Source organism: Sinocyclocheilus rhinocerous, unplaced genomic scaffold (genome assembly GCF_001515625.1).
Source record: "Sinocyclocheilus rhinocerous isolate Xijiao unplaced genomic scaffold, SAMN03320098_v1.1 scaffold3789, whole genome shotgun sequence".
NCBI classification, from domain to species: domain Eukaryota; kingdom Metazoa; phylum Chordata; class Actinopteri; order Cypriniformes; family Cyprinidae; genus Sinocyclocheilus; species Sinocyclocheilus rhinocerous.
The window spans coordinates 18,182-41,588 of record NW_015634054.1 but is presented as its reverse complement, the minus strand read 5'-3'; the positions used below and the strand labels follow the sequence as shown (position 1 = coordinate 41,588).

The window sequence follows — 23,407 nt, the reverse complement described above, 5'->3', positions numbered from 1 at the left end:
CCCCCAAGGAGCGGCTTCCAGACGCTCCAAACACTTTACGATTCAGGAGGGCGGTGGAGCGGAGGCGGAACAGGGGGAGGGACGGAGGGCCAGGCCCACGTAGAAGTGGAGATACCGGGGACTGAGGCAGGACCGGCGGAGCAGGGAGCCAGGGCGGAGCCGGCAGTACAGATGGAGCAGAAGACCACCAAAGCCAGACAGCAGACCACCACGGCGGAGCAGAAGACCACCTGAGCCAGACAGCAGACCACCACGGTGGAGCAGGCAGAGCAGAAGACCACCACGGCGGAGCAGAAGACCGCCAGAGCCAGACAGCAGACCACCACGGTGGAACAGAAGACCACCAGAGCCAGACAGTAGACCACCACGGCGGAGCAGAGGACCACCACGGCAGAGCAGACGGAGCCGGGACCCATGGCAGAGACTGGGGCCTAGAGAATACAGAGACAGACAACACAGGCAGTGCATTCCTGGTTTCAGGGACCAAGGCAGGGAACACAAGAAGTTCATCAATGTTCTCTATGGCAGTGACAGAGTTAAAGGGACAGACACAGAGTGCATTATTATTCTCTGTTTAAGGGTTCAAAAACGGGGTTTTGGGCTGTGACAGACAGACAGACAGACAGACAGTTTCCTCGAGAGTGACTGGACAGACAGACAGTTCAACATTAGACTTGTGGACTGTAACAGGACATACAGATAATCCAGAATTAGGTACATGTGGGAGTTGTGGACTGGCAGACAGATCAAGACCGGGGGCATTGATTGAAACTGGACATGTAGACATTTCAGTAAGTGACATTAGACAGGCAGACAATGTAGAATTTGAACAAACAGACAGTTCAGAGGGGGATGCATTGAGTGACACTAAATTGGAAGATGGTTCAGTCTCAGACACAACAGAAGCATTTAGACAGACAGACAGGTCAGGTTAAGAGCGCTGGTTTAGGGATACCAGCTGCACTTGCCGACACCAGCGGAGAGTCCTTCATGCTGGATGCCAGACTGGGATACTGAAGTACAGTCCTTGAGGATCTGGGTGCAACAGACAGGACGTGACAAGACTTCTGACGATCAGCTGTGTCGTGACGAGACTCAGGATGATCAGCTGTGATGTGACGTGACTCTGGATGATCAGCTGTGATGTGACGTGACTCTGGATGATCAGCTGTGATGTGACGTGACTCTGGATGATCAGTTGAGACGTTACTGGACTTATGAGGAGCAGCTGTGACTTGACTGGACTCCTGACGCTCAAACTTGACTTGACTCACGAAGATCAGCTGTGACTTGATTTGGCTCAAGAAGATTAGCTGTGACTTGACTTGGCTCACGAAGATCAGCTGTGACTTGACTTGGCTCACAAAGATTAACTGTGACTTGACTTGGCTCATGAAGATCAACGATGACGTGACTTGACTCTGGCAGATCAGCTGAGGCGTGACGAGACTCTGGAAGATCAGCTGTGACTTGACATGACTCACGAAGATACTGTGACTTGACCTGACTCATGATGATCAACCGTGACTTGACTCGTCTCATGAAGATCAGCTGTGACTTGACTCGACTCATGACGATCAGCTGTGACTAGACTTGACTCAGGAAGATCAGCTGTGAGTAGACTTGATTCAGGAATGGAAGCTGTGACATAACAATGAAGAGTTAACACACAGCAGAGCATAGTCCATAAACTGACTTAGAGATGAACGCGGACCCTCGTGAATGAGTTTAGACTTTAGTGGTTGATTAATGCCCTCACAGAAAAAGTCTATCAACACACAATCCGGGAAATCAGAGTAATAAGCAATGTCTAGATACTCTTGAATATGACTCTCAAGCTATCGTGTGCCCTGCTCGAGAGCTAATAGCTTTATAGCTGTGTCCATTCCTGGCCAGAGTCCTTTAGAGAAGCTGCTGGATCCTCGTGTGGCTGAGTATTCTGTTACGAGGCTGACAAGACGTGAGACAGAAACTCAAACTAGGACCGGGAACTGGCTCCGTAAAGTAGCTATCGCACGATGAGCGATAAGCGATAAAACAGCATAGATGCTAAACAATACGGCAGTTTGAAAGGGATCTGAGTGAGTGTTATATAGTGAATGTGTGATTGGTTACAGCTGTGTGCAATTAGTGCAATGGATGATGGGATATGTAGTCCGGGATGACATGCAACAGTTTGTGTAGTGCGAGAGTCAATGTAATGGAAGGGTGACCTCTGGTGGTGATCGAATGGAAGTCCATGGACAGGATTCGTGACACAGAGTGTGTCTGCCTCCCGAACAATGCTAGGTAGTGTAGCATTTGAACCAATCAGACACACAACTATTTGTTATATTTAACAAATAATCTCTAATGCCCCCTTCACCTAACCAAAGGGCCAACTATGATACTGTTCTTGTATATTGTCTTTTGAATTGTATACTGTTTTGTGTGTGTGTTATGATAGGTCACTAGTTAATATAACCCCACCGATACTATGTTTGGTCTCTTTGAATTTGTCTTCTGATGATCAAAACAAGAGTGTATATTATATGTTGGTACATAGGCAATATATTAGTGTTCAAAGAATCTTTAGCTCTGCTGAGTCTTCTGCTAAAACCTTCTGATTGTGGCCCGTGTGGAGAGCCTGAGCCCACGTTCTACATATTATGTTTATTGGTCCCAGGTGTTCCCTCATTAATTTCCTTGAGTAGTCCCATGATTAAGTCCTGTGTGTTTCCAAGTCTAGCGTGCTGAACGTCGATCCCGTGTCCTACGTGTGTTTCCCTTGATGTCATTAATGACTGTTAAATCCTGATTCTCCTGTGATCTCCTTGTTCCTTGTTCCTCGCTCCTCACCGTAGGCACACCGTGACAGTATGAGACAATATCCTCATTATTCCTTTATCACCCAAATCTCAAGAAAATCACATACAAACCATATACTATCGTAATCGTGTGTTTATTATTTGGATATTTTGTGGGTACAGACGTTTCTCTGTGTTTGCTGTGGTCAGATATGAACGTGGAAGAGCAGGGGAGCTCGTGACAGGATGAGACGGGGCGGGATATGATGTGCAGTTATGATCGACAAGCGACGGACGAATCAGGTCTCTGTCAGTCAGCACGCGAGCACGGAAGAGTAAACGCACCGAGACAGCCCAGGGATCTGCTCATTCAGTGCAGATCGCGTAAATCAGTGGAAAATGAATAGAAATTATGATTCTGTCTGAAGAAATATGAAGTAAACATGAGTAAATATATCTATATATCTCCATGTATATGCATATTTGGGTAACACTTTATTTCGATAGTCCACTTTAGACATTCTATTAACAGTAAGTAACTTTGCAACTACATGTCAACTAGCAGTTAGTATAGTATTAGTAGACTGTCTGCTTAATATCTTCTAACACTTTCTTTGTCAACATTCTACTAGCCCTAAACCTACCCTAACAGTCTACTCTGAGAGTTAGTAGACATGTAGTTGCAAATTAATGAGAATTAGTTGACATGTAGTTACAAAGTTACTTATAATTAATAGAATGTCTAAAGTGGACTATCGAAATAAAGTGTAACCCATATTTGGACTATAAGCCCTTATTGGCGCTGTTCAGTGAAGCTATGTGAACACAAATAAACTGCTGCAGACGTGACTGAATATGAATGCGTGGATATGAATTTCTATTCCAAAGATGACATATACGGATTTATTATTTTGCACTCCAGACATAAATTAATAAATTACTGTCACTGCAACAATGTTTTATCAAAACAGTGGTCAAATATCGAAGCTAGAGTCTTTAATCTTTCTAATGATGCACAGTTGTCCAGATCAAGTAAGAGTGTGATGTTTTAACGTGCTGTGGATGTGAAACAATAATAATCTGGGGCCGTCGCCGATCTTTGACAGTTAAGGGGTTAAAATGCTCATTCAGTAACACTGCACTCACATATGTGCTAATTGACACAATCTACACTGTAACCAATTTTTATAATTTGAACAGTATTTTACTGTAATATGTACAGTAAGATACTGTAAAATATGTATACAGTATTCTACTGTAAACAGCACAGGATTATGGGAAAACATATGGTCACTACTGTATTTCCTCACATATGGTCACTACTGTATTCCTCACTACTGTAAATCCATTTACAGTAAACTACTAATTTACAGTAGTGAACTTGCCCGCGAAAAACTGACCAATGGCAAGGGAGATTTCTTTTTTGACTGTTTGGTGGAAGTGGCCGTAAAAGGACAAAAGAGAAATGCACCGTTAATTTGACAAAAAGGTTTGTATATTATTTCTGTTTTAGGCAAAACTTAGATATTTTAAGATGTTTTCACTTGTTAACAGCAAACTAATATTAATTAGTTAATTACAAAAGTTAGCTCATCTGGCGAGTCATTATTTAACCTTAACAGCAAATTAAGTTTAAATACTGAGGTAAAGTGCGTTAGGCAACACCACTGTTTCAGTGGAGATTTTAAACAGTATTTTCTAGTACTTCTTTTGTTTGTTATTTTCAGATTTCTAGTCTGGATGTAGTCTACAACGTCTGAGGTGTATTTTTCCCGCCCATCCACTCTAAACCATCTTGATATTGTGAGGATCACAGCCGAAGAGGTGGGACGCGAGCCGCGAAATAGCCCACCATCTCCGCACTTCTCACATCTATGCACACAAATGGAGGGAAACCATTCCTACGCTATCATATGGTAATTTACAAGAAGTGGGAACGCGAGAAGCGGTACTGCCCATCTACTTTAAACGTCTTGATATTGTGAGGACCACAGCCGAAGAGGTGGGACGCGAGCCGCGGAATAGCCCACCATCTCCGCGTACTTCTCACATCTGTGCACAAAAACCGCTATCACATGGTAATTTACAAGAAGTGGGAACGCGCGAAGCGGTACTGCCCATCTACTTTAAACCGTCTTGATATTGTGAGGATCATAGCCGAAGCGGTGGGACGCGAGCCACGGAATAGCCCACCATCTCCACGTACTTCTCACATCTATCCACACAAACGGAGGGAAACCCCCTTGTGGTAAGCACTGCAGGGCATAAAAACTGGGAACGCGAGAAGCGATATAGCCCATCGACTTCGACCGTACAATATTGTGAGGATCACAGCCGGGCAAGTGGGACGCGAGCCGCAGAATAGCCCAGCATCTCCGCGTACTTCTCACATCTGTGCACACAAACTGTGGGAAAACTTTCCCTGCGCTGTCATACAGTAAATTAAAAGAAGTGGGAACGCAAGAAGCGTACTGCCCGTCTACTTCAAACCATATAATACTGTGAGGATTACAGCCGAGGAAGTGGAACGCGAGCCGCGGAATAGCCCACCCTTCTCGCATATATCTCACAGTGTTAAGTGCAATACAGAAGGGGAAGCCCTGCCTTATTGCATAACAGATTAAGAATGCAAGCTGCAATACTGCCCATCTTCTCAACACATGTCACAGTCTTGTGCAGTACGGAGGCAACCTGCCTCATCCCGTTTACTTGAAAATAAGAAGTGGGAAGCAAGAAAGATTCTGCCCAACTTCTAAACCCATAACACAATTCGTATAACAGAGAAAGCTGAAGGAGTGGGACGCGATTCGCGGAATAGCCCACGTTCCTCAACACATCTCACAACCTAACACTGATACAACGGGAAAAACCGCCATTGTACTGGGAAACTACGAATTGAAATTAGTGACTGATCCCCACTACATAACAAAATTTTAGTAGAAGAAAAATTATTTTCAAGTTGCAAACGACAACATAAAGAAATCAACGTTCAACTGCGGCAGTAGGGGCTTATTAACAAAAGCTAACAGTAAATCAAATCAAAGCCTGGACTCAGGGCTTCGGCTTGCCTTTCTTGGCTTCGATAATTTCCCTGAGGTCCTGTCTCTGCCTCCGGCGAGGTCGCTGCCCAGCGCCCCGACTCCTAGGAGGCGGGGCTCTAGCAGCGACGCTCGCCTTCTGACTTTGCCGCCAGCTGGGCCCGGCGGCAGGCTCAGCTTCAGGTTGTTGATCGAAAGGACGCCGCCTACGGCGAGGGATGTAGTGCTCAAACACCGCTGACTTCAGAAACACCACTGTTAAGAACATCATTTGTATTTTATTTTCAAGTTTGTGGTCTTGTCGTCTGCATCGGAGGAGTATTGGAGTCTTTTCTTGTGATTGCCATCGGAGCGGTGCTAACAACAGGTGAGCTTCCATCAACTTAACTAATGTTACTAAATTAGCCAAATTAGCCACTAGCTGCTGTTCTCCACTAACTCACAGAACAGATTGACTTTTTAAAGAGAGGAACATACTAGCAATATAGTACAGTTTTTCTCGATTGCTAAAACACTATATAAGCAGGCTTTTGAACTAAAATTTCAAAACCATAACGTAATTTTTCAAAAAAGCACACCCATTTTGCTGAACTATAAACACTATTGCCCTGCTTTAACACATGAGTCAGATTTGGTGAACTGTTACTGCAAAACTCTACACACAAATTCCTACATTTCTCAGTGTTTACACCATATGGTCATTAAGAAAGCACTAGCATTCAATACTGTTCACTCAAGTCAGCACAGCTTGAGCTCAATTAGCAAACAATTACCCAGGTGGAAACACTAAGAGTCAAAATTGAACACACATCAATCAGATCCTTCAATAAATAGATAAAAGGGCCCGAATCAGTTCACTGAGCTTTGGAACAATGGATCCACAGAGAAATGAAGGAATAGGTCGAAGAGGAAGAGGAGTTCCCCATGAAATTATCTTTGTGGATGAGGCTGGTTTCAACCTGACCAAAAGAAGGAGAAGGGGGAGGAACATAATTGGCCATCGGGCTATTGTAAATGTCCCTGGTCAGCGCGGAGGGAATGTCACTATGTGTGCAGCCATCAGCCAACGAGGGGTACTCCACCGTCATGCCATTCTAGGACCCTATAACACTATGCTCCTCCTTGCTTTCCTTGACGGTCTAAGAGAGCATATGTTCCAGCTGGACCTCAGGGAACCAGCACAGCCAGAGCAGCCTCATTACATTGTTGTTTGGGATAATGTCAGCTTCCATCGCGCTGCTCTGGTTCGTGACTGGTTTACCAATAACCCGAGGTTTTCTAACATCTTCCTGCCTGCATGCTCTCCCTTTCTAAACCCCATAGAGGAGTTTTTTTTGGCATGGCGGTGGAAAGTGTATGACCGAGAACCTTATATCCGTGCTCACCTCCTCCAGGCCATGGAAGAAGCCTACCTAGACATATCAGTAGATGCATGCCAGGGGTGGATCAGGCATGCAAGAGGATTTTACCCTCATTGCCTGGCTAGGGACAATATAGCCTGTGATGCGGACGAGATTCTCTGGCCTGACCCAGAACAAAGACGGGATGCTGAGGCGGAATTTTTTTTTTTTTACAGTTGTGCTGTGTAGTACATGAATGAATAAAAATGTGCCAATGTATACATTGGTTGTGTCTTTTGAGTTCATGTGAAAAGGTTTTTGAGCGGGAGAACCACAAGCAACATAACTTACCAGTTTTGGATATATTGTTTTGAATTTATTGCACCAGTGTGTAATACTATGTTGTAGTGTGTGTGTTTTTGAAAGCTTGTGTGTGATGTCTGAGGGAAAAGTTTGGTTTTTCAGCAAGAGTGAATGGTTTTGAGTGTAGAGCTTCATTTTGACCTGAAAATAGGATGTTTGGGGAATTGGGTGAGACGTTACGGATTTGTGTTTACTGTTTTGAGAATACAAGGCATAGTTTCAAGAAATGTGTTTAAGCAATCGAGAAAAACTGTAATATAGCAAGTGTTGCTAATAAATATTAAAAATGTTTATTTTATTAAAATGAAAATTCTGTTACTGTACGGCAGTTTCTTTCTGATCATAAACTACAGTAACACAAAAAGGATATTGTGACTGTCTGTTACAGGAGATTTCTCCAAGCAAAAACAGGATCCTGACTATGAGAGGCAGAATCATCATACAGCCAGCTGTCCATTTTACAGAAATGCAGAATTAGGTAACCCAAAATACATTTAGTTTCACACTGCATTTATATTTACGCATTTGCCAGATGCTTTTATTCAAAGCAAGTTACATTGTATTTGTAAACATTTGATTAAGTTATTCATTCCCTGGGAGTCTAACAGGGGCGGCGCCGGGGGTGAAGAGGGCTGAAGCCCCAAATGTTTCTATTACAATGTCTTGTGCGCATCAAGGTTGAGTTTTCATGCACATTAAAATTATTTCTATTAAACCAGCACTTCAACAGCAAAATGCAGCTGCTTCAGGTATCTTTAACTTACTGTAGCCTATAAATTCATAATACCGATCTCACTGTCAACATTAGATTATTGTTACTGTATAGCATTAAATCTATTAAACCAGCACTTAAACAGCAAAATGCAGCTGCTTCAGGTATCTTTAACTTACTGTAGCCTATAAATTCATAATACCGATCTCACTGTCAACATTAGATTATTGTTACTGTATAGCATTAAATATAGATTTTTAAGTAGGCCTATTATATGCACAGACTTTCTAGGAAACACACACGCATTTAGAGCGATTATATGAACAGATTTGTTAGCATTTAGCCTGGTCTGTGACAGGCTTTACTAAGTGTCAGGGCAACAAAATTCAATAAAAAAGAAGTTAATATTAATAATAGCTAATATTAAAATAATCAATGATTTAAATTGTGAAGAAAATATTGTCTTTTTGCTCTATTTTGCAAAAGCGGTTCTAAACAAAGCCCTGTTGTGCATCTCTTCTCACAGCAGTGTTTCATTACAGAATTAATCAAACTTTTTTGAACGCCTTGAATCAGTGATTCACTGACACTTTCATAAAACATAAAAACAGTTTCTTACTTCGTTCCTGAATGAATCAGCAGTTTTGAATGAACCGATTTAATAAATGACTCAATGACTCAGTCATTAAGACAGTGACTTGCTGCCACCAACTGGTAATTTTAGACTCATTTTTAAAAGTTACCATTCTGTTTTTTTCTATCATTACATATTTCTGTGTTCTAAATTTTATATTTAAAACATTAATTTCATAATATGTGTTATGCAGTTTGTAAGTGCAAATTATAATTATACTTGTCTCTTTAAAAATTAAAAATTAAAAATTAAGCCACTTAGCCAATGTAATTTTTCAGCATAGCCTATTTTATTTGAAGTGTATACCGTGTATTCTGATACATAAATTAATGTCTCTGGGCTAAGCCCCGGATATCCACTCACCGTAGAACTACCCCTGGAATCAAACCCATTATTTCAACACTTTGCTCGACTGATTGAGAATGCATTGTAAAAAAATTAACTTTAATCATTTGAATGAGATAGACTATCAACTAATTATGTGCCTTCCTTGTAGGTATGTTCAGATGTAGTATATAACATTTTTATTAATGTCAAAGTGCATACAGCACCAACAAGTTTGACAGTTGAGGCAATTCTGTAAACACTGCTTTGAATTTTTTTTTTGTTTGTGTGTGTTTGCAGGTTAATTCAGACAGTCAGCCTTTGTGGCACCAAATGCATTGAAAGGCACAGATCAGCTGGAATTCTTGAAAGAGTGTGCAGCCTGAATCCCATCCTGCTGTTTCTCATCGGAGAGCTTGTCAACTTTTATGTAGAGGTTGTGGAGGAGGAACTGAACTTAGTAAAGAAAGATTTTGTTGGGAACTCTTAGATTTCTTTGGTTTTCGTTGGCACGAAACTCTACTTGCAGGTATACTTGCTTGTCCCAGTTGGAAGTAGTATTCCTCCTCAAGAGCACATTAACTGAAAGCGAAATTGTAAAAATGATTAAAAAAAATATTAAACCTCACCTCGCCAGTCAGCTCCGCAGTCGGGTGTCTACAGTGGAAGAATTGGTGAAGTTAGGTCATCAATTAGAAAAGGACTATGAGCAGCAACTCCGATATGATGGAGGCATACACGCTAAACAGTCTATGGCACCCCGAACTCCTGTTAATCGCTCTATGGACAAGTCCCAAGGTCAGTGCTTGCGGTGTAAAGGACACCATTCCCCAGGGAACTGTCCTTATTTTACATCTCTTTCAAGTCAGCCATCCCATCAGCCTCAACCATCTCACAACAAACGACCTCCCCAAAATCCAAAACAGGGTGGGTTACCCTCCCACAACACTGTCTCAGCCACGACTGCATCACCTATCACCTCCAGTCTGAAAACGAACCAGGTTAGTGACAAACAGTTCACAGTACCTCAACAGCTAGTAGTCCCTATCACCATTGGCACCTGGAAAGGTAAAGCTATTGTGGACACTGGAGCTAGCTATACTCTTATACATGAGAGTTTATGGAAGGATCTTACACCCCATGAGAGTCTCCATCTCTGGACCTTAGGGCCTCTATACCTAGCAAACGGTGAGGCTGAAGTTCCACTTGGGTGGATAAATGTGCAGATTACCCTGCATAACACGAATATTTCTATGCAGGCTGTAGTCCTTACCTCCACATCCCTGACATATGTAGCAGTGTTGGGATTAGATTTCATTTTCCTGAGCGGCCTCCAACTTAATGTCACAGACAGGAAATACTCCGTCAAATGTGCTCCTGAGGAGGAATACTACTTCCAACTGGGACAAGCAAGTATACCTGCAAGTAGAGTTTTGTGCCAACGAAAACCAAAGAAATCTAAGAGTTCCCAACAAAATCTTTCTTTACTAAGTTCAGTTCCTCCTCCACAACCTCTACGGGCATCTCAAGATGTAGACCCTACCGCAACAGAGGATCAAGTCTTAATTGACAATGCATTAATAGAAGTGACTTTTCCTCACAATGAAGAAGTTCAGCTACGCCACCTCTTGGAATCCCATCAAACGGTGTGTACTCGCCGACCCGGACGTACGACTGTTCTTCAGCACTGTCTGTACACTTGTCATCCGGTACCCATTAAACAACGGCCCTATTGACTCACGCCTGAAAAGCAAGCCATGGTAAAGGAACAGATTGAAGAAATGTTAAAAGCTGGCATCATAGAACCCTCTTATTCAGCATGGGCATCACCAGTTGTCTTGGTCCCCAAGAAGTCTCAGGTTCTGTTGTTGACTATAGAAAGGTCAATGTCCTCACCGAGAGTGATGCATATCCAATTCCTAACATCACAGCGCCGACCCGGACGTACGACTGTTCTTCAGCACTGTCTGTACACTTGTCATCCGGTACCCATTAAACAACGGCCCTATTGACTCACGCCTGAAAAGCAAGCCATGGTAAAGGAACAGATTGAAGAAATGTTAAAAGCTGGCATAATAGAACCCTCTTATTCAGCATGGGCATCACCAGTTGTCTTGGTCCCCAAGAAGTCTCAGGTTCTGTGTTGACTATAGAAAGGTCAATGTCCTCACCGAGAGTGATGCATATCCAATTCCTAACATCACAGAGATCCTGGTGTCGCTTGCTGGTGCAGTAATTTTTTCAACTTTAGACCTTAACAGCGGTTATTGGCAGGTACCCATGGAACCTGAGAGCAAGCCGAAGACCACCTTCATCACGTCAGGGGGGCTGTACCATTTCAATGTCATGCCTTTTGGTCTGAAAAATGCCCCAGCAACCTTTCAAAGGCTGATGGAGATAGTCCTGAGAGAATTTCTTGGAACCATATGTTTCATCTATATTGATGATATCATCGTTTACTCACCATCTATGACCCAGCATTTCCTTGACATCCAGAGCATCCTTCAACGGTTGCAAACAGCTGGGTTAACATTAAACCTAAAAAAATGCACGTTTTGTCTTCAGGAGATCACCTTCCTTGGTCACGTAGTGAACGGACAGGGGATTGCCGCTGATCCAAGTAAGGTGGAAGCAATCCGCACTTATCCAGTTCCACGAAACCTTAAAGAAGTCCAGCGCTTCCTAGGATTGGCTGGGTGGTACCATCGATTCGTGCCAGACTTCTCCAGGATCGCTGAGCCTCTCAACACCCTGAAAAAGAAAGGACAATCATTTCAGTGGACGTCACAATGCCAGCAAGCTTTTGAGTGTTTAAAAGCATGCCTTACATCACCACCTATCCTTGGACACCCCAATCTCCAACTACCCTTTACAGTGTACACTGACGCAAGCGACACCGGCTTGGGCGCTGTATTAACTCAGCGGAAAGAACAAGGTGGTGAGGAAGTGATCGCCTACTCCAGTAGGACTCTAAATAAAGCTGAGACAAACTATTCTACCACCGAAAAGGAATGTCTTGCAGTGGTGTGGGCTCTGGACAAATGGCAGCACTACTTAGAACCCCGACTGTTCACAGTAATCACTGACCATTCCTCGTTGCAATGGGTGATGAGTTCCACAAAAACAACCAGTCGACTCATCAGATGGGCTCTTCGACTTCAAAGATTTGACTTTGTGATGGAGTACAGGAAAGGGAAGTTGAATGTAGCACCTGATGCTCTTTCACGAATGTACTACCTACCTGGATGTAGTGTGTACACCAATCAGAAAGAGGAGTCAGAGTTTCCAATCACCCCTGAAAGCGTCTGGGAAGAACAACATCGGGATCCTGAAATTAGAAAAATATTTCAGGCATTAGCAAAGAACGAACTCGCAGAAAAGGAACAATATGCAGTATTGGAAGACAAATTGTATCACACCACTCATCTGACCGATGGCCGAGTCCATTACCGTGTTGTCATTCCCAGCAGCCTTGTACCCAAAATTCTCCAATACTACCATTCCAATCCCATGAGTGGACATCTTGGAATTTTCAAGACGTATAAAAGAGTACAAGACGTTGCCTACTGGTCTGGCATGTGGACGGATGTCAAAAAACATGTCAAGAGGTGTGTAAAGTGTCAAACTCTTAAGAGTGACAACAAAAAACCGGCAGGAAAACTTTAACCAATTACTACATCACGACCCAATGAAATGCTGGGAGTAGATGTAATGGGCCCACTGCCAAAAAGCACCAAACAACATGAGTACTTACTCGTCTTTGTTGACTATTTTTCTCGATGGGTTGAGCTATTTCCAATGCGGAAAGCCACTGCTCAGACTATTGCTGAAATCTGGCGGAGAGAATTGCTGACTCGTTGGGGTGTGCCTGATTACATCCTGTCCGACAGAGGAACCCAATTTGTGTCTGCAGTATTCATTGAATTGTGTGCGAAGTGGAATGTGACACACAAATTAACCACTGCTTACCACCCGCAAACGAATATGACAGAAAGAGTCAACCGTACTCTGAAGTGTATGATAGCTTCCTTCGTAGAAGATAATCACAAAGGTTGGGATCTCTACCTTCCCGAGTTTCGTTTTGCACTCAATACCGCCGTTCAGGAAACAATTGGAATGTCACCCGCTGAGCTCCATCTGGGCAGGAAACTTCAGAGTCAGTTGGACAAATTGTTGCATGGACACGACCTTTCACCCTCTGATCTTTCGTATGATGTTGTTCATCAGTTGTCTCGGCTACAGAGAAAGGCCAAGGAAAACTGCAAAAGAGCTCAAACAAGACAATTGAGAAGTTATATCAAAAACAGAAGGGATGTCTCCTTCCGGGAGAAAGATCGCATATGGGTTAGAAACTTCCCTCAATCCAGTTCACAACGTCATTTTAGTGCTAAGCTGGCACCAAAATGGAAGGGACCATATCGCATAATTCAACAGTTGGGGCCTCTCAACTATCAAGTTGCACTGGAAACCAATAGGAGAAGACATGCGCACGGTGCATGTATGCAATATGAAACCTTGCTTTCCTACTGCAAGAGAAATGGAGGATCGTCCTCAGGAGGAACTCCGGGAAATTTTCCTTGAGACCTCGGACGAGGACGAAGATTTCCTTGGATTTTAGGGTGTTTTCCCTCTTAACAATTATGCGTTGTCTTCTCAAGGAGGGGAGAGTGTGGCAGAACGGAAAACTCCGTATGCCACTTGTTTACTTTCACTTTCATTTCACAACTTAATGACGTAAAGGGAGGCATGCATATCAATTAATGGGAGAAGCAAATATAAGGGCGAGGCTCACACACCTGGAGGGGAGAGACATCACAAGTGAACACAGTTCTCGTGAGAGTTGGGGAAGAGAAGTTGAGTTGGAGTTACCGTGTGGCTCGTGTTCCTGTCGGCCTGACGCTTCCAGACCACTTTACATTGAGTTCGTGAACGGGTGCGAAGTACCTTCACGCATGAGCTTCATTCAGCCATCCAAATAGGAAAGCCGGTCGAAAAAGGATCATCGTTGAGTCCACTGCGGTCCCTAGACACTCTTCATAAACCTTGTGAACACTTGGGTCAGTGACGCAAAAAGCCATTCTCTCACACAAACAATCTAGCACACGTGCCCTCAGTCCCACACGCACGTACACATGCACGTGCTATTCAAACACGCACTACCGATGTGTTCAGTTAATTTAGTTTTCTAGTTTATCGAGCCTGATTATATACATACATATTGTTTTGTTGATTTGTTTATTCCCCTTACTCCTACAAACTACTAATTCATTGTGTTTTTCTTACATGGGCAAATTGGGATTTGAAAATGGACATGTGAATCTACTGTTGAAAGCCCTGTTTCAATGAACTGTGACGTATCTACACGTATCGGACGTGTCTTATGGGTTAAAAGAATATATACCAGGAACAAAGAGAAAATTAGTAGTGGAGTCTGAAATTGGTGTTAATCAAACTAGTTGACTGTTTTTTCTTTTTTTTTTGGTGTTGTGTTGAGTAAAACCATTTTTGTTAATTAAAAGTTTTTGATTGGGATAAAAAAAGAGACAAAAGACTCTGTGAAAATTGAGTTTGTTATATGTATCAGGTGGTTATTTTAAGCTATCCGGGGGTTTTTTGTTTTGGCAGGCCTATACCTTTCTGGCACCCGAAAAAGTTGAATTAAAAAACAATTGATCTAAATATTGACTGTAAATTGTTTTATGGGGGCCCACCAATGTTACAGAGTGGCACCCGAACAGAGGCTTTTCTGCTCACTAAGCCTGCATTTATTTGATCCAAAGTACAGCATAAACAGTACAATTTTGAAATATTTTTATGATTTAAAATAACTGTTTTGTATTTGAATATTTTAAAATGTAATTTATTCCTGTGATCAAAGCTGAATTTTTAGCATCATTACTCCAGTCACATGATCCTTCAGAAATAATTGTAATATGATTTGCTGCTAAGAAAACTATTATTATTATATTGAAAACAGCAAAGTAGAATTTTTTTCAGGTTTCTTTGAAAAATAGAAAGTTCAGAAGAACAGCATTTATCTGAAATATAAATATTTTGTAACATTCTAAATGTCTTTATCATCACTTTTGATAAATGTAAAGCATCCTTGCTAAATAAAAGATAAAAGTTTCTATAATTTATTTCCCCCAAAAAAATTATACGGACTCCAAGCTTTTGAATGATATAGTGTATAATGTTACAAAAGCTTTTTATTTCAGATAAATGGATCTTATTTTTTTAATTATCTGTTATTTTAATAAATACATCTTTGGATCTGTTACGCCCCATGGCTCGAAGAGGACGTAACAAAAAATAGGACACAAGAAAGTACGAATAATATACAAAATTTATTAATTAAATAGAACTATACAGAAAGAAATAACGCAACATGAAGCAGTCAGGAATCAGTGGTGTAAAGTTAAGTGAATGCATGAAAGTGTAATGGTCTGTAGTAATGTTGGATGTATAAAGTAAACAAGGTTAAACAGAAACCAAATTATACCAAGTCCAAAATGCAGCTCGCCCCTGGACAGTTGTCATACTGCTTTTTAAAAGGAAAGACAGGAAACCAACAGCAGGTGTCCTCGATGAACCTATCGGAGAACAATCAGTGATAAGGCGGAGCAATACCACAATTCAACCCAGAGATGACGCACATAACGCATGGGTCGTCACACTGCATCCCTTAAGACAGGGATCTGTCAAGAATCCCTGTAATATACAAAAAAAAAAGGCAAAATATTTAACTGCACTTCAATTACCCAGAGGAGCACGCGACAGTGCATCAGCGACAATATTTTCAAATCCTCTGACATGTCGAATATTGAAGGAGTAAGCCTGTAAAAACAAAGACCAACGGATGAGCCTTTGATTCGGGCAATGAAAATAATTCAGAAACGTCAACGGGTTGTGGTCCATGTAGACAACAACTGGTTGACCCAAACCAACATAAATATCGAAATGTTGTAATGCCCAAATCAAAGCCAAAGCTTCCTTTTCTACCACAGAATAATTTAGTTGATATGAATTAAACTTGCGGGAGAAGAAACGGACAGGACGGACCACGCCTTCCTCATCGTCCTGTTGGAGGACAGCCCCTGCATCAACTTGACTTGCATCCACCTGTAACTAAAAAGGCCTCTCAAAACAAGGGGCAGCAAGGACAGCAGAAGAACACAAATATTTGACATTTTCAAAAGCCAGTGCACAATTTGACGACCAAACTAATTTTGCCTTAGGCTTTAAAAGATCAGTAAGTGGTGCGACAACTGAAGAGAAATTACGGCAGAAGGAACGTTAGTAACCTATCAATCCTAAAAAACGCATAAGCTCCTTTTTTGTTTATAGGAACAGGACGGCACTTAACGGCTGTACCTCTCCATTCCCCACCACTTTGCCAAAACTACATTTTGCCAGGTTCACCGTCAATTTGGCCTCTGTCAAACGCCTCAAGACAGCACACAAGCGTTTTAAGTGTGAATCCCAACTATCACGGAACACTACCAGGTCATCTAAATACACCGCATATCCCTCAAGGCATGAAACTACTCCGTTCATCAGCCGCTGAAAGGTGGCAGGTACATTTCTCAGCCCAAAACTCACAACCTTGTACGAATAGAGGCCTGATGGAATAACAAATGAGGAGATTTCTTGAGCTCTTTGACTCAAAGGCCCCTGCCAATACCCCCTCAGCAGGTCAAGCTTGGTTACAAAATTTGGCAGAACCAACCTGGTCAACAATCATCCACTCGCGGAAGTGGGAAACAATCAGGCTTTGTCACACTGTTAAGTTTACGGAAGTCGGTACAAAACCGTTCCGAACCATCAGATTTTGCAACCAACAGGCAAGGAGATGCCCAGTCTGAATTCGAAGGAATCGCTATCTCATTTTCCATCATATATTTGATTTCTGCTTCCATCAGCTTTTGTTTCTCTGGTGACACTCGATAATAACGTTGTTTGATAGAAGAAGCATTATCCACATCGAGATCATGTTCAGCCCAGTCGGATCACGTTGGCGTGTCTCCAAACAATTCTGGAAAACTCTGTAACAAAGAAATCAATTCTACAGACTGTGAGGGTGGGAAGTGAACCAGAGTATCGTCAAGTTTTCCAAAAACTCAGTATTATTTAAATCACCCACGCAAAACATTATCATCAGGTTCATAACCCTCTTTCTCCAATTCCTTCTCACCTAAACAAAACTTCTTAACATCGGACATCGCAAGAAGTACTGAATGAACGGAACTTTCACTATTTAACTTAGACTTCTCATAATATGATTTCAACAGATTCACATGATATAACCAAGTAGACCTCCTCCGATGCGGAGTTGCCACTATATAATTTTCGTGACTCAGTCTACATTTTATTACATATAGGCTCTCAAATTTTGCTTCAAAAGGAGAAGACGGCAAAAGACGTGACACAGGAACCTGGTCTCCCGGCTCAAGAACACGGCGTTCAGTTTTGCGATTGTACAACCTTTTCATATTCTTCTGCTGCTTTTCAAGTTTAACACTGGCCAACTGTCTTGCTTGTATCAATCTCTGACGAAATCCATCAACATACGAAAGCAATTTTTTTGGTGAATCTGAACTTTTAACTGAACTTTGAAGCACTGCCAAAAGCCCACGAACTTTATGACCAAAAACTAAGTCATTAGGACTAAACCCAGTGCTTTCTTGCACAACCTCACGTGCAGCCAGTAATAACCAGGGCAATCCCTCCTCCCAATCTCTATTCAACTGTACACAATGAGCACGAAGAAGAGATTTAAAAGTTTGATGAAACCTCTCCAACGCTCCTTGGCTTTGCGGATGATATGCACTAGCAAGATTATGCTTAATCCTTAGCTGTTTCAAAACTTGTTGGAAAAGATCACTCTGAATGATACCCGGATCACTCTGAATGATTTTAGGGATGCCAAAAATGGACAAACTGCGACAAAGCTCTTACAATTGAACGTGATGTAATTGTGCACAAAGAATAGGCAGAAGGGAAACGTGTAGCTAAACCCATAACTGTCAGCAAAAATTTGCTTCCCAACTTTGAACATGGTAGAGGACCCACGCTATCCACCACAACATGTTTGAAGGGTTCACAATTTGCTGGAATCAGACTTAACGGAACCGGTTTCAAATTCTGATTTGGCTTACTAGTAACTTGACAAGTATGACACTTTTTAAATGCAAGCTGAAAGATCAAGCTTCAATCGTGGCCAAAAAAAAATAACGCAATACCCGATCATAGGTTTTCTTGACACCAGGGTGACCAGATTTTTCATGAGCAACTTCCAAAACAATAGAACGAAACTTTGTGGGAACAACCACTTGAACAATAGGATCACCAACAAAATCCTCGCCATGAGGACTCCACTTCCTCAACAAGAGTCCGTCCTGAACAAAGTATGCTCTGGCAACATCGGGCACGTCACTGTCTGAAAGAGCAAGAGTAAACAATTCAGCCAATGAAGAATCTGAATGTTGTTCTTTACTCAATTCATCTGTGGAGAAAGGAAAAGACAGATCAGACAAGTCAGGTATAGAAAGAGAAACCGCTGCTATGACACTCCTTTATTTTCATCCGTCTGTTCACGCTCAGCATTTTTAGACATAGCTCGAGTTGCGAAAGCCACAGGGTCTCCTTTTTTAACCTCCTGAAGCAACTCTCCCTCAGACAAAACCATAGGAGATGAAAACACATTGGGCCAAACCCGATCTCCTGCTAATTTGTTTCCTTAAATAAGGTGAACACCCTCAATTGGTAAAATAGGACGCAGTCCTACCACTATCTCACCAGTTACAAAATCAGATTGAAGCTTCACTTTATGTAAAGGAACTGATAGTGTATTCAATCCCATTCCCCGAACTAACATACTTTCCCCAGTTTCAGATTGCGAGGAAAACAGCATAAATTGATTCTAAAATGAACAAATCCACAGCTCCAGTGTCACGCAGAATTTTAATGGGAACTTCCACAGTTCCATCTAACAACGATATTCGACCTTCTGTAATAAAAGGAGCATAAATAGACAATCATTAGAAAGTATCCTCAGTCTGAATATCATTGTGAACAGAATTGGCCATTGCAACAGGTTTAAATGTATGTCTCAGTGCGTTTATTTTTACTTTTAAATACCAAGCGGTCCGCTTTCCAGTGTCCTTTCCCACGACAATAGTTACACATTTTCGACAGATCAAATTTGCTTGAAGAAATGCGACCAGACTGTGAAGTGGTATTTATAAAATGAGCTGCGCTCATTCCTTCCTGTGTCTTCCAAACAGTAGCAGCACTCCTGTGAGTAAGCACAAAGTCATCAGCCAACGACGCAGCCTCCTCAGGAGACTGAACTTTGTGTTCATTAACATACGTCGCAATTTGCTCAGAAACCGAGGTTTTAATCTGTTCAATTATAATCAACTAAGCAAATCCTCAAATGTTCAAATCCCTCACAAACTCCAAATGGGTCTGGCCTGGAATCATCTTGCATGACCTAAATCGTTGTCGATACGTTTCAGGAAAACACTCATACACCTTCAATACTGCCGATTTAACAGTACCATAATCTTTGCACTCATCGGTAGTTAAAGCAGAAAAAAACAACTGCGCCTTACCAACTAACACGCACTGCAACAGCAACACAGTTTGTTTTGGACCAAACTTGTATTTCAGCGACACGTTCAAAAAGAGTAAAAAAGACAACCGGATCATGTTAATTGAATTTAGGAACAAGTTTTAAATTTTGATGTAGTGGAAAACTTCCACAAGCACCAGATTCCACTGAACTATCAGTATTCATCTTACGTTCTCCCAACAGTTTGAGTTTTATATACTCCAGCTCCATTTTTGCCTTCGCAATCTGAACAAGGTAAGCTTGCGTTTGAGGTTTCATTTTCTCATGATCTATTTGCAATAACTCTTTTTGTTGGTCAAAAGTTAAAACAGACTGTGAAGCAGATAAGCTTTGTACCTGTACGTCTTGAGTTTGCTCCATTTCAGCTGGTAAAATTAATTTTCTCATCAACTTGTTTCTCAACTCAATTTTAATAGTACTTTCTTTGAATTTCTTATCACTAATTTTAATTTCATAAAACTCAGCGATTCTTAAAAGTTGCTCTTTTGTGAAGGCGAGTTAGCAAACTTTTCAACATCAGCCATAAACACTTCACAGACCGCAAGCAACTAATTGTGCAATCAAACACTCTGAATTTTTCTCCAATTAACTTTTCCAAATGAACAGTCTATCTAACTGACTAGAACCTGATCTTCATGCGGTTACCGGCGGGGGGAAATTAAGCACATGAACCCAATTGGTGAAATTGCAACCGGTTAAACCAGTGACAATTCAAAACCCCATGGAAGTGCTCCCGAGACAACCGCTACTACCCGCTTTCACCACACCACTACAAAAACGACATGTCTAAAAGGAAACAAGTCGCTAAGCCGAAACGGGAAAAACTCCAAGTAAAATAAACAAATTTGCATCTGTGACTTTGAATGGTGATCAACCTACTGCACCAATCACTTTCAGTTGTCCCCTTAATTGCAACATGATGTCAAACTATTTAATCGGGATTTCCCTCAAGACGCCACGAGCAAACAAACTGTGTTCAAACGAATGAATAAAATGCAAAACAAAACATGACGAAACTAACAAATTTATCAAATATTTCAATCATTCTTACACTATCAAACAAATTATACTACGAAGAGGATGAGACCCCATTTGTTATGCCCCATGGCTCGAAAAGGACGGAACAAAAACGGGGACACACAAGAAAGTGTGAATAATATACAAAATGTATTAACAAAATAGAACTATACAGAAAGAAACAAAGTAACATGAAGCAGCCAGGAATCAGTGACGTAAAGTTAAGTGAATGCTTGAAAGTGTAATGGTCTGTAGTAATGTTGGATTTATAAAGTAAACAAGGACAAACAGAAACCAAGTCCAAAATGCAGCTCGCTCCTGGCCAGTTGTCATACTGCTTTTTAAGTAGTAGATAGTCTTACAAAGATATCAGTGCCACAAGTAGTTTTAACAATATGCAACTGTATGTCGACATGAAACATCCAATCAAAACCGCCAAAGTGCATTACAGCTGCATATTTATAACTTTCACACAGAGCACTTCTTTGCGTCTAAAAACGTGAGACACAGCGCACAGTGCTGATTTATACTTCTGCGTCGGAGCTACGCCGTAGGCTACCCATCGGTTTTCATTTATACTTCTGCGTCGTTGTCCGTGTCGACATGCAATTACACATGCAGACCACTAGTAGGCAGTGTCCACGGGAATGTTGCTGGTCTAACCCACAGTATCAAGGCAAAAACCGAAGGAGAAACAGCTTGTTGTGAACGTTAATGGAGAATTATCAGCAGTGATGGTAGCAAATAGACAGCGACTTTTGTTGCAGCTTGAGTTGTTGGTCCGTGTTTGTTTTCACTGCAGTTTTGTCGCAAGCAAAAATTCATAAGAGGAAATGAGACGCTATTGCATTTTTTTTTTTTACCTGAAGAGCAGACCAATCACAGCGCTTGCAGTCCACGTAGAATTGATGTTTGACCACTGCCATGTGTATATCCTGTCGCAAAATGCGAAAAGTCCTACACGACAGTAATAGTGTGATTAAGGTGTGTACATGTCTATACTGCACTTCAATAATGTGACTAAAATAGGACTACTCCACATGTCTTAATTTGATCTGTGTTTACTTCGAGTATGACTTTAGCCGGATTAAGGTCATCAAAAATATCTGTTTACATGGTATATTCTTAATCAGAGTATTGTCTTAATCGTGTTAATATTGGAATTATCCACTTCCAGCTATTTTTAGCTGTGCAAAACAGATCGTTTTGCGGCTTGATATTGCAAACTGGTGTGTCTTACCATATTATTTTAATGTATTATCTTAATCATGAACACACTGGTTTGTAGAGCAAACAGTTTTACAGTTTACTGCACTTCATTATTTTTCTAGTTATTTCTCTACAGTGGCTAATGAACCGGAAGTCTCGTACATTCACAGAAAACCGATTACTACCGCGTGTAAAAATATGACAACATGTCGGTAGCAACATGATCCCAAAGGGACCTTCTGACAGTTCCACCAATTGCATTAAATGTCGAAGTTGTCCAAGTATTAACCTAATTAAAATGACTTTTAACATAAAAAATTATTTAAAAACTCACAAGCTTGTAGTAGGTTCCTAGTAACATTTCCTAGTAACATTTTCTGTTCCAAAATTTATAGTGCATTCCTAGTGTCTAGACTGACTTAATACAGGTGACATTTTGCCGTTAATTAAGCGATTATCCAGCGGATATCGAAACTAAAACTAACTTTACTGCACTATAAAAGCGACTATTACAAATTTGATCTGCCAAAGATAAATCTCAAAAGAGAAATAATGTTATTAATAAAATCACAGCAGCAATACTTGGCATTTGCTCGCATTCATTCCCCTCACAGATCACGAGACATTCAGTAACAGCAACATTATCACTCTAAACATTGAAACAATCATTTACAAAAACAGAAAATCCCTCAGGTCTTAATGAATTTAACATGTTTCCCTCAGATGTTTGTAGTCTGTTGTTCTAAGTGTTTAAGTAAGCAAAAACACAAACAGTGCTGTACTCGATTAAAACAAGGTAGAAACTACCGCATATATTGTTGCATAAATAAATTGTGTAAAGTGTATTTTACAGTTACTGTGAACTGCTCACCTCTCCTCTGAAGACTCGCTGCGTCCGAAAGCTTTGAAGACTCTTTGTTCAAGGTTCCTCCCGAAAATGATTTCAGACAGACTCCTGAGGCAGAATAACGCTTTAATGATCTACAACAAGTCCCACCGAGAGCTACACGAAGCGAATATTTAATTACCACTGTTGTGGACAAAGTCTAAATCTGTTGTTAAATGTGAGACAGAGAGTGAAACACACAGAAGCTCTGTAGTGAGAAAGACAGAAAGCAGGTCAGTGCGGTCTCATCTATACTGATAAAGACTGTCCAAGGATCTTGACCTTCAACAGTATCTTCTCAGATTAGCTCTAACCACTCATAGCTGTTGCCCTGTTAGAGGAAAGCTGACAGAAGATTTAGCCACAAACACTGAGAAAATACTGAAGGCCAACACCTGTGCAAAAAGAACATATGGAAAATACAGAAAAAATACTAATTTCTCACTAGAAATGAAATCTAAC

The 23,407-nt window shown here is 41.4% G+C and overlaps 2 long non-coding RNA genes across 2 annotated transcripts; one reads left to right on the top strand and one right to left on the bottom strand.

Moving 5' to 3' along the window:
• Nucleotides 1-3,941: 3,941 nt before the first annotated feature.
• LOC107745390 (uncharacterized) lies at nucleotides 3,942-7,524 on the bottom strand. Its single transcript, XR_001640591.1, has 3 exons — nucleotides 7,447-7,524; nucleotides 4,110-4,116; nucleotides 3,942-3,953 (listed from the first exon to the last, which is right to left on the bottom strand). It is a non-coding gene; the product is annotated as an uncharacterized LOC107745390 (long non-coding RNA).
• LOC107745389 (uncharacterized) lies at nucleotides 6,159-9,602 on the top strand. Its single transcript, XR_001640590.1, has 3 exons — nucleotides 6,159-6,191; nucleotides 7,916-8,005; nucleotides 9,498-9,602. It is a non-coding gene; the product is annotated as an uncharacterized LOC107745389 (long non-coding RNA).
• The last annotated feature ends 13,805 nt before the right edge of the window (nucleotides 9,603-23,407 follow it).